At 44.0% G+C, this 19,148-nt stretch overlaps 1 protein-coding gene across 1 annotated transcript in view; it reads left to right on the forward strand.

The window, feature by feature from the left end:
- Nucleotides 1-19,148, forward strand: part of LOC138666578 (zinc finger protein 208-like) — a 301,114-nt gene that overhangs the window by 126,645 nt on the left and 155,321 nt on the right. The window lies entirely within an intron of this gene.

Genomic DNA, 19,148 nt, shown 5'->3' on the forward strand with positions numbered 1-19,148 from the left:
CTGATAGGGCCTCCATTGGGAATCCCATAAGGTCTGTGCTTGTAGCACCTAGTGTGTTATAGATGCCTTATCCTTGGTCCCCCCAAAAAAATCTTTTTTTCTGTGACTAACACAATACAGCACGCCATATTTCAACTTTGAATTTACTGTCGCTGAAATTCAGCTGTTTGCCGAGGTGGTGCAGAGTTTAAAATCTAATTTTTAGTTGTTAATACTGTGCTTCTACCACACGATCTGAGCAAGATGACTGGGAAAAAGCAAGGCCGTGGTGGAAGGGGAATTATGCGTGGTGTTCAAGGTGTACGTGGGGTAGGTGGTAATGTTTGTGAAAGCACTAGATAAGCAACATTACATCCTATGCAAAGACAACTGACAACTTACATATGTTACTGGACAAGCTACACCACTACCTTTCTTTGGCAGATGCACAGCGGTATACCTTATTGATTATGCCCAGAAAGAGCATGTACTCGAGTGGATGGCAAGTGCAGCTTCAAGTGGCCTCTCCTCTTCCTCGACCTCAACATCTTTGACAAAAACTTAACCTCCGAGCACTAACAAATACTCGGAGACCACCCGAGCGTACTCATGAAAACCCGAGCAACGAGTATAATCGCTCATCACTAGTGGCCTGAGCTTGTCTTGGAGGTTATATCGTACCCTGCAGCCAGCGCTCTCTCAGAACGTGTCTTCAGCGCTGCTGGTGGTGTCCTGATGGATAATTGCATACGGCTGTCCCCTGAAAGTGTTGACCGCCTAACTTTCATTAAGATGAACAAGTCATGGATCTCCAAGGACTTTTGCACCCAAATAGCAGACTGTACAGACTAAGTGATATTGCATTTTTTAGTGTGATGCATTAATGTCACGTAACTGCACTCTGTGATATCTTTAGTGTCGCTTCTGTGGCTGCTATTGCTGCTGTTAACACAAATTTGTGGAAATGGAAAATCATTACAAACAGGCAAGTCAAAATTGGTGTCCAGGAGGACAACAGAGAAAGCGACCTATAAATCAACAAAAAGATGGTCTCATTTGCACCCTGTTTGAGTGGATACAGAACTGCCTGTGGAGCAATCCAAGACCACTTGTGACCCTCTACGTGCTGACACAGCCGAGATATTGGCTTTGAAACCCAGCAGGACCGGACACTGGAGGCTGGTAAGCGGAGTCACAGCACAAATCCATGCGCCTCATTAAAATAGTTCCTTATCCCCAGCTCCTAGTGCATCCATTAGGCCGGTAAAGCTCAGAAAGGTATTAGAGCATATTACCCACTTACGCCCACATATCCTCTTTTTACAAGAAACTCACTGGCTTTGCAGAGATCAACCGGCGCTCCATAATAGACATTATTTGGAGCGCTTGGAGGCTTCCTTTTCATTGAAGAAGCGTGGGGTGGCCATTTTGTTTCATAAGGATCTCGCATACGTTATACAAGATGTAGTGAAAGATAAGGCAGGACGGTATTTACTAGTCAGTCCTTATCGAACAGCGGGAATGTTGCCACATTAATGTTTATGCTCCCAATCTTTTTCTTTTTTGCTAGACTCCTGGAAGTTGTTCATGGCTGGCTTCCCACTAATATATTATTAGGTGGAGATTTAAATATCCTTCATGACATCTACCTTGATAGATCTACACTAGTGATGAGCGAGCATACTCAGTAATGCTCGTTACTCGCCCGAGCATCTCTGTACTCGGGGCACTCGGTGAGAGCCAAGCATTTCCGTGTTTGCTCGGCGGAAGCTCAGATCCCCGCCCTGCTTTTTTGGCGCTCATTAGAAAGCCAATCAACTTGCAGGGATTGTCTGCCACACACTGTAATGCGTAGCCATCTTGGCTGTGGCATTACAGTGATTGGGTGGCTGTACAATGTCATCAGGTCTATAAGAGACCTCGCGCTGCTCTGGCACATGTCAGTAGCATATATATACATATATTCCTCAAAAAAATAATGGGAGCACTAAAATCCCACATCCTAGATATCACTGAATTAAATATTCCAGTTGTAAGTCTTTATTCATTACAAATTCATTACGGGCAGCATGGTGGCTTAGTGGTTAGCACAGCAGCCTTGCAGCGCTGGAGTCCTGGGTTCAAACCCCACCAGGGACATCTGCAAAGAGTTTATGTTCTTTCCGTGTTTGCGTGGGTTTCCTCTGGGTACTCCGGTTTCCTCCCACATTTCAAAGTCATACTGATGGGGCTCACAATCTAGGTTCCCTAACAGGGACAGTGATGATAATGTGACCAACCTGTAAAGCACTGCGGAATATATTAGCGCTATATAAAAATAAAGATTTATTATTAGTACAAAGTGGAATGTGTTGAAAACAATAAAACCTAAAATGATCAATGTAAATCGCAAATAATAATCCACGGAGGTCTGGAGTTGGAATGATGCTCCAAATCAAAGTGGAAAATGAAGTTACAGGCTTCATACAATGCCTGGGCATGCCTCTGATGAGGCGGCGGATTGTCTCCTGAGAGATCTCCTCCCAGACGTGGACTAAAGCATCCGCCAACTCCTGGACAGTCTGTGGTGCAATGTGACATTGGTGGATGGTGCGAGACAAGATGACCCAGATGTGTTCAATCAGATTCAGGTTTGGGGAACAGGCCGGCCAGTTCATAGCTTCAAATCCTTCATCTTGCAGAAATTGCTGACACGCTCCAGCCACATGAGGTCTTGCATTGTCCTGCATTAGGAGGAACCCAGGGCCAACCGCACCAGCATATGGTCTCACAAGGGGTCTGAGGATCTCATCTCGGTACCTAATGGCAGTCAGGCTACCTCTAGCAAGCACATGGAGGGCTGTGCGGCCCTCCAAAGAAGTGTCACCTTACACCATTACTGACCCACTCCCAAACCGGTCATGCTGAAGGATGTTGCTGGCAGCAGATCACTCTCCACAGCGTCTCCAGGCTCTGTCATGTCTGTCACATGTGCTCAGTGTGAACCTGCTTTCATCTGTGAAGAGCACAGGGTGCCAGTGGCAAATTTGCCAATCTTGGTGTTCTGTGGCAAATGCCAGGCATGCTGCACGGTGTTGGGCTGTGAGCACAACCCCCATCTGTGGACATTGGACACTCAGACCATCCTCATGGAGTCGGTTTCTAACCATTTGTGCAGACACATGCACATTTGTGGCCTGCTGGAGGTCATTTTGCAGGCCTCTGGCAGTGCTCCTCCTGTTCCTCCTTACACAAAGGCTGAGGTAGCGGTCCTGCTGCTGGGCTGTTGCCCTCCTATGGCCTACTCCACATCTCCTGGTGTACTGGCCTGTCTCCTGGTAGTGCCTCCAGCCTCTGGATACTACGTTGACAGACACAGCAAACCTACTTGCCACAGCTCGCATTGATGTGCCATCCTGGAGGAGCTGCACTACCTGAGCCACTTGTGTGGGTTGTAGAGTCCATCTCATGCTACCACGAGTTTGAAAGCACAATCAACGTTCAAAAGTGGCCAAAACATCAGCCACAAAGCATTGGTACTGAGATGTGGTCTGTGGTCCCCACCTGCAGAACCACTCCTTTGAGTGCGTCTTCATAATTGCCAATAATTTCCATCTGTTGTCTATTCCATTTGCACAACAGCATGTGAAATTGATTGTCAAACAGTGTTGCTTCCTAAGTGGACAGTTTGATTTCACAAAAGTTTGATTTACTTGGAGTTATATTTTGTTGTTTAAGTGTTCCCTATATTTTTTGAACAGGGTATTTTATTCTGTTCATGCCCTTATTTTTATGTGGGAAAAACCATCAGACTGTTAACTATGCGGTTTAGTGAACATTATCGTTCTATAAGCACAGGTAAAGGTTCCTTGCGTCTCATTAAACATATCCAAGAACAATATAACGCTAATCCTGAGACACTGCAGCTTTGCAGGAATTGAAAAAGTGGACTATCCACTAGAAGGAGGTAACCACGGTAAAATCTTAAGACAGGAGGCTTGTTGGATTCTAAAAATCTAACGCGCAAGGCCCACTGGGTCTCAATGACAGAATTGATCTTTCAGTATTTTTATAAGATTACTGTAATGATACCTTTTATAATATTATTATAATCTTATTATACAATTTGCATTAGTTAGAAATTAGCATACTTTGTATGTTTGAATGTTATTTTTGTAATTTGCACAACACATTAGTTTTACAAAGTCTCAACCCCTACAAAGGAAATTACCTTTTTGTTATTACCGTATATACTCGAGTATAAGCCGAGATTTTCAGCCCAAATTTTTGGGCTGAAAGTGCCCCCCTCGGCTTATACTCGAGTCAAGGTGGGTGGCAGGGTCGGCGGGTGAGGGGGAGAGGGCACTGAGGCATACTTACCTGCTTCCAGCGATCCTGACGCTCCCCCTGCCCGTCCCACGGTCTTCGGTGCTGCAGTTCTTCCCCTCTTCAGCGGTCACGTGGGACCGCTCATTAGAGAAATGAATAAGCGGCTCCACCTCCCATAGGGGTGGAGCTTCATATTAATTTCTCTAATCAGCGGTGCCGGTGACCGCTGATAGAGGAAGAGGCTGCAGCACTGAAGACCAGCTGTGCGGGGGAAGGAGCCGGACGTCGGGACCAGGTAAGTATGTCATATTTACCTGTCCCCGTTCCAGCCGCCGGGCGCCGCTCCATCTTCCCGGCGTCTCTGCGCTCTGACTGTTCAGGTCAGAGGGCGCGATGAGGCATATAGTGTGCGCGGCACCCTCTGCCTGATCAGTCAGAGCGGAGAGACGCCGGGACCAGACGCTGAGGAGCTGCAAGCAAGAGAGGTGAGTATGTGTTTTTTTTTTTTTTTTATTGCAGCAGCAGCTATGGCACAGATTTATGTGGAGCATCTATGGGGAAATATGAACGGAGCAGAGCACTGTATGGGGCACAGCTATGGGACAATATGAACGGTGCAGAGCACTATATGGGGCACAGCTATGGGGCAATATGAACGGTGCAGAGCACTATATGGGGCACAGCTATGGGGCAATAATGAACTGTGCAGAGCACTATATGGCACAGCTATGGGGAAATATGAACGGTGCAGAGCACTATGTGGCAAAGCTATGGGACAATATGAACGGTGCAGAGCACTATATGGCACAGCTATGGGACAATATGCACGGTGCAGAGCACTATATGGGGCACAGCTATGGGACAATATGAACGGTGCAGAGCACTATATGGCACAGCTATGGGACAATATGAACGGTGCAGAGCACTATATGGGGCACAGCTATGGGGCAATAATGAACGGTACAGAGCACTATATGGGGCACAGCTATGGGACAATAATGAACGGTGCAGAGCACTATATGGGGCACAGCTATGGGACAATATGAACGGTGCAGAGCACTATATGGGGCACAGCTATGGGACAATATGAACGGTGCAGAGTACTATATGGGGCACAGCTATGGGACAATAATGAACGGTGCAGAGCACTATATGGCACAGCTATGGGGAAATATGAACGGTGCAGAGCACTATATGGCAGGTATGGGGAAATATGAACGGTGCAGAGCACTATATGGGGCACAGCTATGGGGAAATATGAACGGTGCAGAGCACTATATGGCAGCTATGGGGAAATAATGAACGGTGCAGAGCACTATATGGCACAGCTATGGGGAAATAATGATCTATTTTTATTTTTGAAATTCACCGGTAAATGCTGCATTTCCACCCTAGGCTTATACTCGAGTCAATAAGTTTTCCCAGTTTTTTGTGGCAAAATTAGGGGGGTCGGCTTGTACTCGGGTCGGCTTATACTCGAGTATATACGGTACTTCACCTGGACGCGTAGAATCGAGCAATTGTGAAATGGCCGTCGTTCATTCCCTCCCTTCCCTCGCATGCCTCTTATATCCTAATGTCCACTCTTGTGTCTGACACTGTGTGAATTAAAGACTGTCAGATATTTCTCAAGCTGATGAGTGCTGCATTTTTTGCTCTCTATTTTTGATTGGATCTATGCCTTCACCCGCTTCACTAATACTCCAATAGATTAGGCGATGTGTAGACCTTTTAGACTCCCTGTTCTTATCCATCTTCGACAAGCTGAGGTTCCAGTGGAGGTTAGGGATAACCCCATACTGTGGTTAGTAATCTTGGCACTATGCTAGACAAATTGGTCTACTTGACCCCCGTTTTTCGGTGTTTCTTCCCTTCCGAGGCAATCCCTCCTTTCTATAGGGCAGGCCACCTCTTATCTATCATGTGCTTGGGAATAATCGATGTAGACTGGTTTGTGAGGGCAATCATTGTCGTCTTACTTTGGAAGATACGGTCTTTAAATACCCAATCCTGGCAGGAGATAACTTTACTGTTACTCAAGTTAGACATTATGTAGGCTCATTACTGCAGGATATACTTGACAACGTTGGAGTGCACCCTCTCCACTTAATCTCAACTAAAGCCCACACAGGGAATTACTCTTTGAGTTTTATATACAAGTCACTGAAACCTTCCATACAGTGGCCAGACCCTTCATTGGGCTCGGGGAGATGGATATCTCAACTAACTGACTGTCAGGTAAAAGACCTCATGAAAGCCACATTAGGTAATAACTCCGTTACCGTATGATAGTTACACAACCATGGCTCTCATGATATTCTATAGAGCATATATCTTCTCAGAGGTTAAATCTAAAATGTTCCCCTCAGGTGATTTTTCCCTGCCGTAAATGTTTACATCCTCCAGCTGATATTTTTCATTGTTTCTGGGACTGTCCAAAAATATGGGAGGTTTGGGATACACTCTTGCAACATCTCACTAATGCCATTGATGTATCTACCGTATATACTCGAGTATAAGCCGAGATTTTCAGCCCAAATTTTTGGGCTGAAAGTGCCCCCCTCGGCTTATACTCGAGTCACGGTAGCGGTGGGGTCGGCGGGTGAGGGGGTGAGGGCGCTGGGGTATACTTACCTAGTCCCAGCGATCCTCGCGCTGTCCCTGCCGTCCCACGGGCTTCGGCGCTGCAGTTTCTTCCTCTCTTCAGCGGTCACGTGGGACCGCTCATTACAGAAATGAATAAGCGGCTCCACCTCCCATAGGGGCGGAGCCGCTTATTCATTTCTCTAATCAGCGGTGCCGGTGACCGCTGATAGAGAAAGAAGCTGCAGCACCGAAGACAGGAGGGGACAGCGCGAGGATCGCCAGGACTAGGTGAGTATGTCATATTCACCTGTCCTCGTTCCAGCCGCCGGGCGCCGATCCATCTTCCCGGCCGGCGCCTCCATCTTCCCGGCGTCTCTGCTCTCTGCCTGATCAGTCAGAGCAGAGACGCCGGGAAGATGGAGGCGCCGGAACGAGACGCCGGGAGCTGCAATCAAGGGAGGTGAGTATGTGTTTTTTTTCTTTATTGCGGCAGCGGCGGCACAAATTTATGTGGAACATCTATGGGGCACAGTGAACGGTGCAGAGCACCGTATATGGCACAGCACAGCTATGGGGCACAGTGAACGGTGCAGAGCACCGTATATGGCACAGCACAGCTATGGGGCACAGTGAACGGTGCAGAGCACCGTATATGGCACAGCACAGCTATGGGGCACAGTGAACGGTGCAGAGCACCGTATATGGCACAGCACAGCTATGGGGCACAGTGAACGGTGCAGAGCACCGTATATGGCACAGCACAGCTATGGGGCACAGTGAACGGTGCAGAGCACCGTATATGGCACAGCACAGCTATGTATGGGGCACAGTGAACGGTGCAGAGCACCGTATATGGCACAGCACAGCTATGGGGCACAGTGAACGGTGCAGAGCACCGTATATGGCACAGCTAGGGGGCACAATGAACGGTGCAGAGCACCGTATATGGCACAGCTAGGGGGCACAATGAACGGTGCAGAGCACTATATGGTTCACACCTATGGGGAAATATGAACGGTGCAGAGCACTATATGGCACAGCAATGGGGAAATAATGATCTATTTTTATTTTTGAAATTCACCGGTAAATGCTGCATTTCCACCCTAGGCTTATACTCGAGTCAATAAGTTTTCCCAGTTTTTTGTGGCAAAATTAGGGGGGTCGGCTTATACTCGGGTCGGCTTATACTCGAGTATATACGGTATTTCTCTTTCTCTGGAGTGGGCCATATTCAACATTCTCCCACAAGATCAGTTGGTGAGACTTTCTGTTCAGCAGCACCGTATTTTATTAATCTTGGCGGCAGCCACCCGCAAAAGTATTCTTCATTTATGGGCACAAGATAATACTCCTTCTTTGAGCTTAATTACTAAGAAGGTATCCATCTTATCAAGAGGGACTGGATAGAGTCCATATTGAATTAAGAAAAATACACTGATGGACGAATTCCTGTTGGGCTTGATTGATATTGTGCTATGAAGGTATGGATGTGTGCCGAATGGGGGGGGAGAGTTGGTTATAGCTATAATACATGGTCTAATGTTTAAAGTACTATAAAACTCTATTTGTCAAAACTTTTCTAATGCTGCTGAATAATCTATGTACCCTTTTTTATTGTTCGATAAAGATGGTTTTATAAAAAAAAAATTTGTGGAAATGTGAACAGTCATTGTTGGTCTACATCTGCTTGTGTTGGCTGTAGTGAAAGACATGTCAGTCCCAATTATACTATTTCTATTCTCGTGAAAGTTATTCCAGGCCCTCATTTTTTAAAATGTGGACACTCCTTGTATGTGTCTATCTACTATATTGGGTGTAGAGAAAGACCTGTCGGTCCATATTCTACTATTTCTACTGTGTACCAATAAAAGGCAAACAAAAGCACAGGTTAAATTTCAAAAATAGCCCCTGTGTCCGTTAGGAGATATAACAACCATAACGGTCCCGTACAGACAGTATATAAACCTATAAACAAATGCACAAGACAGACCTCAAAGTATGAAGCAATACCAAAACTTTATTCAAAGTACAATTACAAGAGACCACCAATGATGGTGATGTATACCAGTAAAAAAGACACCATAGACCTGAGGCATGTGTTATAAACACAATCCTTTCAGCCACATACTATATATAGATATCACATATCATGCAATAATTAATCATTACGCCAAGTGGCATATCATGATGATAATTAGCGATATTACTATTCTAAAGTGGAGGGAAGAAAAGGACGGCCGTCCAGGACCCGTAGAAGCGCATAAGTGCGAAACGGCCGTCGTCCTTTTCTTCCCTCCCGCACCCTAAACTTCTACCAGCCGCCTCTCCATTTTATGTCTCTTCATTTGTTTTCTGAATAAAGGACACTATTTTTCAGCAACACCAGGGTGAGTGCCACTTTTGTCTTTTCTTTGCGTGGATTGTTACAATACCTTGTGGTTGAGCACCACCCATAAGTTGCTGCTTTAGTTTTTTTGTGCCATATATGTCTTAAATAGAATCCAACGCTTAAGAGTGAATTGTCTGCTTTAAAGCCGCCTTAGTGCCTTCTACTTTCAGCTTTTTTATATATAGTATGTGGCTGAAAGGATTGTGTTTATAACACATGCCTCAGGTCTATGGTGTCTTTTTTACTAGTATACATCACCATCATTGGTGGTCTCTTGTAATTGTACTTTGAATAAAGTTTTGGTATTGCTTCATACTTTGAGGTCTGTCTTGTGCATTTGTTTAAAGGTTTATATTTCTACTGTGGTGAAATTGATGCCACTTTGGTATTGTCTGCCAACAATTTTGGGAAATGTGAACACTCCTGGTTGGGTCTCCTTCATGCGTGTTGCCTGTAGCAGTAGGCCTCCGAGACCATCAGGCCTCCACTCCTTGTACTCAGCTACCCGTGTTACTATCCTTGAATTTTTCTGACAATGGTAGTCTAGAAAACTGATATTTGTGCTACGAGTGTGGCTCAGCATGAAAGCAGTTAGAGGGGTTGCATTTGGTGTTAGTACTCCCAGCAAAAGGGGCCCTACACCGATCCCTCACCCACCTCATCTTACTGTGATGTTCATTGTAAATACTGTCCTAGACCTCGATACCTCATGCCTGGCTGATTGCTGCAGTTTCATGCTGCAATTTGTACTGTGGGAGAATTGAGGCCTCTTTGCTGCTGTCTGTCTCATTTGATGTGTTTTGGCAGCATGTGGGGCCGTTATAAGGTGTTGTGCATGCGTTTGTTTTTGCCTCCCATTCACATAAATGGTGTTCGGTAATGTTCAGGGAATATTAGAATTAATCGGCGAATATTGCAAATTCTGTGAAAGTAATCCGAATCGAACATTGAAATATTCGCTCATCTCTAATCTGGGGAGGATGGGAGATTATGGGGGAAGATATTGGGAAATTAGTTTGGAAATATACTGGGGAGATGGATGGCTTTAAAGGTCATTGTTTGCAAGATGACTTCACCGCTTCCAAACAAGCAAGACTCGCATTTAAATCCGCTCTCAACTCTGCTAAACAGGCCTTCTTCACAACTCTCATATCTTCCTTATCGTACAACCCAAACAGTTATTCAATTCCCTCCTCTGCCCACTACTGCCCCCTCTGCCCTCCATCATCTCTGCTGATGGCTTTTGCCCACACTTCAAAAATAAGATCGACCAAACAAGGCAAGTCTTTATTATTTAACCACAACAACCCCTTTGTACACCAGACCAATGCCCTTTCCCCATAACCTCCCTCTCCAACATCACTGAAAGAGAGTGTCACGACTTGGTTATCGGGTGACCTGGGACCAGGGGCTCCTTCCCTGCACCTAACACTAGGGGACCCAGACATCACCTCTTTGCTGTCCAGAATCTCAGAGTGTCTGTCAGCAATATCTTCCTCCTTCTGCTCTCGCTTCCCCAAGCTCAATGTGGACAAATCTGAACTGATGTCCTCCGTCTCACGCATCTTACTAATCGTATCTATCATAATAAATAACACCACTCTTTCCCCTATATGAGAAATCCGCTGCCTCAACTCTGCCCTGTCCTTCAAACCGCTTATCCTAACTCTCTCCAGCTCCAACTCAAAAATATTTCCAGAATCCGTCCTTTCCTGAACCCTCACAAATGGCTTGTGCAGGCCCTCCTCATCTTGACTCAACGCATTAACTACTGCATCATCCTATTCTGTGACCGGTTAACACTCTGGAACCTCTCCAGTCCATCCTTAACTCTGCTACCCGACTAATTCATCTCTCTTCTCGTTATTCCCCTGCTGCTCCTCTCTGCAAATCCCTTCATTGGCTCTTAATTCCCCATCATATCCAGCTCAAACTACTAAGGATGATCCCTCTACAATGACATCCCATAAGATATTTGTAGACCGCTATTAAGTCTCATCTTGGCCTTTTTTGCAAGCTAAACATTCCTAGATCCTTTAACCGTCGCTTGTAGGAAAGTTTGCAGTCCACACACTATCCTGATAGCTCTTCTCTGAACTTGTTCCAGTTTTTCAATGTCTTTTTTTTTTTTTTTTAAATGTGGTTCCCAGAACTGGAAACCGTAATCCAGATGAGGTCTGATCAATGAGGAGTAGAGGGAGAGAATTCATGTGATCTAGACTGTATGCTTTTCTTAATACATCCCAGAAATGTTTGCCTTTTTTGCTGTTGCATCACACTGTTGACTCATGTGCAGACTGTAATCTATTAGTATACCCAAGTCTTTTTCACATGCTGCTGCATCTCTATGGTGTAGAAGCGATCAGCCTGCGAAACATGATAGTCCCATAGTGGGACAAAGTAAAAAAATAATAATAATTTTTTTAATAACTGTAACAATATTGTAAAAAAAAATAAGAAAAGGTATTGTCTCTCTAAATAAATATTTGAATGAAAAAAATCTAAACGATAAAAATACGCATATTTGGTATTGCCGCGCATGCAAGTGCAGCGCCCCAGAGATCTGGTCATTGCAGTAACGTCGCTTTGCCACTAAGGGGAGTGATGGTACGTCTGACTGCACTAAAGGAGTTCTACTGACCAGGTATCACCAGTACACATTACACTTCAAACTCCAGCCACTAGGGGGAGTAAAAGGCTTTATTTATTGGGCCACTCCTCACATTGGTAAAACTAGGGGTTGGACAGGAAGTTAGGCAGAACGAACCCTGGGAGAGTTCCAGGGAGGACCTGTCAGAACTGGGAAATCTGGCAGGTACCTAGCGAAAGGACAGATTGTTACGGAACCGCACCTGCACTACCTTGCGGCGGTATCTAAAGAAAGGACACAAAGCGAAGGATATTGTGGACAGTGAGAAAACAAAATCAAGTACATAGGAGAGCCAGTAGGAGTCGTGTCCCGAGAACGGCAACATCCTACTGAGGCGCATAGTCGGTGGCCGGAGCACCGAGGAAGTAACAGTCTCCACGCATTACTTCAAACAGCGGCAGGACAGTTAATTACAGGTTGGCTGTCTACCATACAACACCTAAGAAGGACATAGGAGGCAATTGTGGGAGAGGAGCGACACTAGGGTTCCAGAATAACTCCAGGCCTACCTGTCAATAAGGTGCGTCCTAGCCATAACATACCTGGGGGACGGAGAAGAGAAAGATCTAGAAAGAACGAGGACAGAAGTTGCGAGGACTATCCTGAATGCTCAGCAGGGAAGCACTACAACACACAGGCGCTAGTGGGTAGACACTGATTTCCACCTGCAAAGGGAACTCTGGATGTGCCTTCGGACCGGCCGGTCTCAGACAGCCCTGTAGACAGTGTCCTGGACTGAGGATCCTGAAACCTTCAGTAAAAGGTAAAGAAACTGCAACCCTGTGTCCTCGTTATTCCTCGCACTACGCACCATCACCCTTCTATTGGACGCCCATTAGCAGGGTCACTGGCCAGGTCTAGCCACCGTGACAACCCAGGACCGAGTACCCCGTGGCCCTGTGTCTGGGGGCGATCCACAACGACCTGACCTATAAAACTGTTTCAAAAGTTAACACCTTTAGTAACCACCATAAAACAAGGCAAAAAATAATGCTTTATCATATGATCAATAAAAAATATGGATATAAATACACAGGGTACCGCTGAAAAAACGTCATCCTGTCCCGCAAAAAACAAGCTGCCATACAAATCCATCAGTGTCAAAATAAGTTATAGCTCTCAGAATAAAGCAATGCAAAAATAACATTTTTTTTCTATAATAATGATAAATAATTATATAAAAAATATATAAATGAGGTATCGCTGTAATCGTACTGACCAGAAGAAAAAAACCTGCCTCATCAATTTTACCACACACTGAACGGCAAAACTACTCCCCACCCCCCCCCCAAAGAAATTCCTGAATTGCTGCTTTTGTGTTCATTCTGCCTCCCAAAAAGTGGAATAGAAAGCGATCAACAAGTCAAGTGCCTGAAATTAGTAGCAATAAAAATGTCAACTCGTCCTGCAAAAAACAAGTGATAACATGACTAAGTAGTCCAAAATATGGAAAAATTATAGCTCTCAAAACGTGGTGATGCAAAAAAAATTTTTGTAATAAAAAAGCGTCTTTTAGTGTGTGACAGCTACCAAACCTAAAACCCAATACAAATCTGGTATCACTGTAATCGCACCGACGCGAAGAATAAAGTCGCCTAATCACTTATACTGCATGAGGAATGGCTGAAAAAATAAATAAAACCAATTTTTCACATACTGTTGATTTTTTTTTTCTTTTTAATTCTGCCTCCCAAAGATCGCAGTAAGGCTTGGCGTACATTTATCCTGTGCTCTGCACTGAATGCTTACACTGGGGTTTTCGTGTAAATCTCTGATATACGTTAATCAGATGGCCACCCCCCAGCAGAATATTCCCTTTAATGAGGCAAATTGAGGCACTGTGTATGTCATGTGACCTGTGATCTGGCGGTGTCTATCTTTTTAGGATTGCATAAAAGTGCAGTTGGCCACAGTTTTCCACGCTTATGAAAAGGACACCACTGAACAGAGGCCAGACGGAGTCAAGAGTAACTCTGCTGCCTCATTATAGTGAACAGATCCCTCAGGGGTTTCATCTGAATCACGTCACTTAGGCTAGTTTCACACTGGCGTTCGGCAGGGCTGCGGACTTTCTCTGTGAAGCCCCGCCCACTGCTGCACCTCTTCATTCAGCTCCGCCTATGGCTGCATGCGTCCTGCGTACCCTATCTTTAACATTGGGCATGCAGGCCATGCGAATGTATGCGGATGCCTCCGCATGCATCATTTTCATGCTGCGCCGACCTGCGCCGAATGCAACATGTTGCAATTTGTTGCGGTCGGCGCAGCTTGAAAATGACGCATGCACAAGCATCCGCATGCATCCACATGGCCTGCGTACCCAATGTTAAAGATAGGGTACGCAGGAAGCATGCAGCCGTTGGCGAAGCTAAATGAAGAGGCGTGGTAGTGGGCGGGGCTTCACTGAGGAAGTCCGCAGCCCTGCCAAACGCTAGTGTGAAACTAGCCTTAGCGATTTAGATGGAAAACCCTAAGTAAGTGCTCAGCGTACAGCCCCGGATAAATGTGATTCTAAACATAATGTAACATGTTCCCAATGAAAGCTTCATCTCAATCCACAAAAAAGCAAGCCCTCACTCAGGCTTGTCATCTGTAAAAGGAAATATAGGGGGTTTCCACTTTACTGGTAGCACAAAGGCTCTGGAAAAGCGAAATGACTCCTCACCTGCTAACAGAAATTCAACAAATTCTGCGCTTCAAAATCCAACCACCTCCCTCCCTTCTAAACGGCACAGTGTACATAAACCACATATTGTATACACATTTGGAATTTCTGAAGCTATGAGAGCCTGCCTAACTTCTAGGTGCATGCCTCCAGAACCACGGGTTGGGCATAACGTACTGTGACTGCAATGTTCTGGTCTACTGCGTACTACTGGTCACTACAACGGCAGTTTGCAATTTTCACTCAGCAACATCCATTGCTGCTTGTTTCTAGAAAATACCCATGGAGTCAAAATCATCACTACACCTGTAGATAAATTCCCCAAGGTGTAATGGGGTCACTTGATGGTGGATTCTGCTTTTCTAGCAATTAGGGGCTCGGTATATGGAGTCCTCAAACTGTTCTAGGAAAATCATTGCTTCAGGAGGCAAATAGCGTTCAGTTCCCCTGAGTCTCTCAGAATGGCTAAGTAGTATGGTACAGCCACGTATGGGATATTGCAATGTTCAGTAGAAATTGTGGGACAAATTTTGGTGCTATTTTTCCCCACTTATGTGAAAATGCAAAATCTGGGGCTTAAACAAAATTTTGGTGGTAAAATGTAGTTATTTTGTCTTCACTGCCCAATGGTATAAAATTCTATGACACAACCATGGTGTCAATATGATAACTGCAACCCTAGATGAATTCATTGAGAGGTGTAGTTTGTAAAATGAGGTCACTTGTGGGGGATTCTTCTGTTCTGGCACCTCAGGGGCTCTCCCAGTGGGTCATGGTGAATGCAAAGCATAACGGTAAAATCTGGTGCTCCTTGCCTTCTAAGCTTTGCACTTAGCCTGAAAAAAATTTCCCGATTTACATGTAGGGTATGGGCGCACTCTGGAAAAATGGACCTCACTTTCTTTTCTTTTTTTTTTATCCTATTAGTCCTTCGAAAAATTAAACTTGGGGCTAAAACAATATTTTAGTGGTAAAAATGTAATTTATTCTATCTTCACCGCTCAGTGGTATAAAATTCTGTGAGGCACATGTGGTGTCAATATGATCACTACACCTCCAGATGAATTCATTGGAGAGTGTAGTTTGTAAAATATTTTCATATATGGGGAGTTTCTGTTGTTTTGGTACCTCGTCAGGGGTTGTGCCAATGTGACATGACACCCTCAAACCATTCCAGTAAAATCTGAACTCCAATATGGCGCTTCTTCCCTTCTGAGCTTTGCACTGTGCCTCACAAGTAGTATCGGCGTACTCAGGAGACATTGCACAACAAATTGGATGGGAGCTTTCTAGGTAAGTTCCCACGATCTATGAACATCCAGCAGAGGGCGCCTCACCGCAAATGAAGCTAAATATAGATCATTGACCTATTTTTAGCTTCATTCCCCGGGGTTTTGCAGCAAGGAGCAGCCTGCATTAGCGGAACTCCTTGCTGCAAAATGTTTTAACCCCTTCAGAAGGATTTACATCGTTGGACTTTACAGATCTGCGGAGGGTAAGTATATTGTTGGTTTATTATGTTTTTTTACTTACAGACCGAGGGTCTTCAGTGACTGGATTGGGCGTAGAATAAAATACTCCAACAACCATTGTTTTTATTTCATTAAAATAATTTTAAATATTGTGTTTGTCTTTTATTTAACCCTTTCATTCAATTGGATTAATAATAGATAGGTGTCATAATTGACGCCTCTCCATTATTAATTAGGCTTAATGTCACCTTACAATAGCAAGGTGGCATTAACCCTTCATTACCCCATATCCCACCGCTACACGGGAATGGGAAGAGAGTGGCTAAGTGCCAGAATAGGCGCATCTTCCAGATGTGCCTTTTCTGGGGTGGCTGGTGGCAGATGTTTTTAGCAAGGGGGGGGCCAATAACCGTGGACCCTCTCCAGGCTATTAATATCTGCCCTCAGTCACTGGCTTTACTACTCTGGCGGAGAAAATTGTGCGGGAGCCCACGCCAATTTTTTCCGCCATTTAACCCCTTAATTTAATAGCTAGAACGGCCAAATTTTGCATAGACACACTACTGACATTAGTAGTGTGGAATATGCAAAAAAAATGGGGAGAAGACATGGTTTACTGTATGTAAACCAGGTCTCAAATCATGTCGGGTTTTAGGAAGGAGAAAGCAGAAGCCGGCAATTAAATTACCGGCTTTCTGCTATATCGCGCTGGATGAAATATTAATATATATATATATATATATATATATATATATATAGTGTGTGTCTCACTGATATATATATATATATATATATATATATATATATATATATATATATATATATATATACCTATTCTATGTGTACACATTTATTCGACCTATTCTATTCTAAGCTGTCAGTGTGATTTTACTGTACACCGCACTGAATTGCCGGCTTTTCTCTCTAACAGCGCTGCGTATTCCTCGCAAGTCACACTGCTGGTCCGTGTGTGATCCGTATTTTTGGGGCTTCCATAGACTTTCATTGGCGATTCTCGGCCGCGAATTGCTGACAATCGCAGCATGCTGCGATTTCACTCGGATCCTGAATACGGCCGAGAAAATATCGGATGATGGGAGCTGCCCCATAGATTAACATTGGGACGAGTGCTATGCGATTTTTTTTTTTATCGCATTGCACTCGTCCGTATTACGGTCTAGTGTGACCCCGGCCTTACCCTTATGGAAATGCAATATTTTGTGCTAAACATATTTGAGGGGAAATTTTTATTTTATTTTTTCATGGCTCAACATTATAAACTTCTGTGAAGCACCTGCAGGTTCAATGTGCTCACCACACATCTAGATCAAGCAATTGTGGAAAATTAGAAAAACCAGCACTAAACAACTTAAAACATACCTTTTCAATCTTACTCAGCGGACAAGCAGTGTATCGCTTGCAAAATCCCGAGTGCAACACCTGAAACGATCAGCGTCGTACAAACTCCAGGCTAAAGAGGAAACATTAAGTGGCACTCCGTGATGCAGTAAAACAATCCTTTCTTTATTCAATGCAAGTCGTACATGAATGCAGGGGAGCAGGTGCAGTGGAGGACAGCCGTTTTGCATCGATCAGACCCGTTGAAGTATCACTTGTGGGGAATTTTCACTGTTTAGGGCACATCAGAGGCTTTCCAAATGCGACATAGCGTCCACCAATTGTTCCAGCAAATTTTGCATTCAAAAAGTCAAATGGTGCTCCTTCCATTCCGAGCTCTTCCGTGTGCCCAAACAGTGGTTTTCTCCCCCATATGGGGTATCAGCATGCTCAGGAGAAATTACACAACAAATTTTGGGGTCCATTTTTTTTATGTTACCCTTGTCAAAATAAAAAAAAATTTGGATGTGAAGTAAATTTTTTGTGAAAATTTCTGTGAAGCACATGAAGGGTTAATAAACTTCTTGAATGTGGTTTTGAGCACCTTGAGGGGTGCAGTTTTTAGAATGGTGTCACTTTTGGGTATCTTCTAGACTCTTCAAAGTGACTTTAAATATGAAGTGGTCACTAAAAAAAATGGAGGTGTAAAAATGAGAAACCACTGGTCAACTTTTAACCCTTATTGCTTCCTAACAAAAAAAACCCAATTCGTTCCAAAGTTGTACTTCTGTAAAGTAGACATGTGGGAAATGTAACTTAACTATTTTGTGTGACCTATTTGTGATTTAAGGGCGTGAAAATTCAAAGTTAGAAAATTGCTAAATTTAAGCCAAATTTTTTTTTTCACAAATAAACACAACTCTTATCAAATTAATTTTAATACTATCATGAAGTACAATATGTCATGAAATAACAGTCTCAGAATCAACCATTGAAGCGTTCCAGACTTACCTCATAAAGGGACAGTGGTCAGAATTGTAAAAATTGGCCTGGTCACTAACGTGCAAACCAGCATAAGGGGTAAAGAGGTTAATATATAGGTGTGGTAGTGCCTATTTTGACCCCATAGGCACTTTGTGGTAATTGGCACACAGTGGATGTTGCAGAGTAAAGTTCATCCTGCTACAGCAATGCGAAACATGTGGATGCTAATTGCGGTTTGGGCACACTGCGAGGCTCAGAAGGGGAAATTGCTGTATTGGTTTATGGAAGCCATATTGCTTTTCAAGAGTCAATAGTAATGTGGAAACCTATTTTTCCATAATGGACCTAAGTGGGAGGCTTGTTTTTTGCTGGATGAGTAAAAGATTTAATTGGTATAATTTTTGGCTACATCATGTGCTTGTGTTGATGGGGTTTTATTCCAATATTTGGAAGGCAAAATGAACAAAGACGGCCGAACTTCATGGTCTACTGGCTCATGGCTTAATGTCTACTGTTTGTTAGTGAACTGTTATTGTCTTACTGAATAATTTGACTAGAGATTTGCTATCAACATTTCATGTATAAATGTTGTAAAATTATAATTAACAATATTTTATTCAAAAATATTTTGTTTTCATTTTTGGCAGATGACTGTAGCAGGAGATCAGAGGGACATCTGACATCTTCAGTTTTTAAATCGGATGACATGTATAGCACACAAGATGCAATTGAAGAGCAAGATAATTTTCGAGATAGACCTTCTTCATCTTTTCACAG

Source organism: Ranitomeya imitator, chromosome 2, assembly GCF_032444005.1.
Source record: "Ranitomeya imitator isolate aRanImi1 chromosome 2, aRanImi1.pri, whole genome shotgun sequence".
Taxonomy (NCBI): domain Eukaryota; kingdom Metazoa; phylum Chordata; class Amphibia; order Anura; family Dendrobatidae; genus Ranitomeya; species Ranitomeya imitator.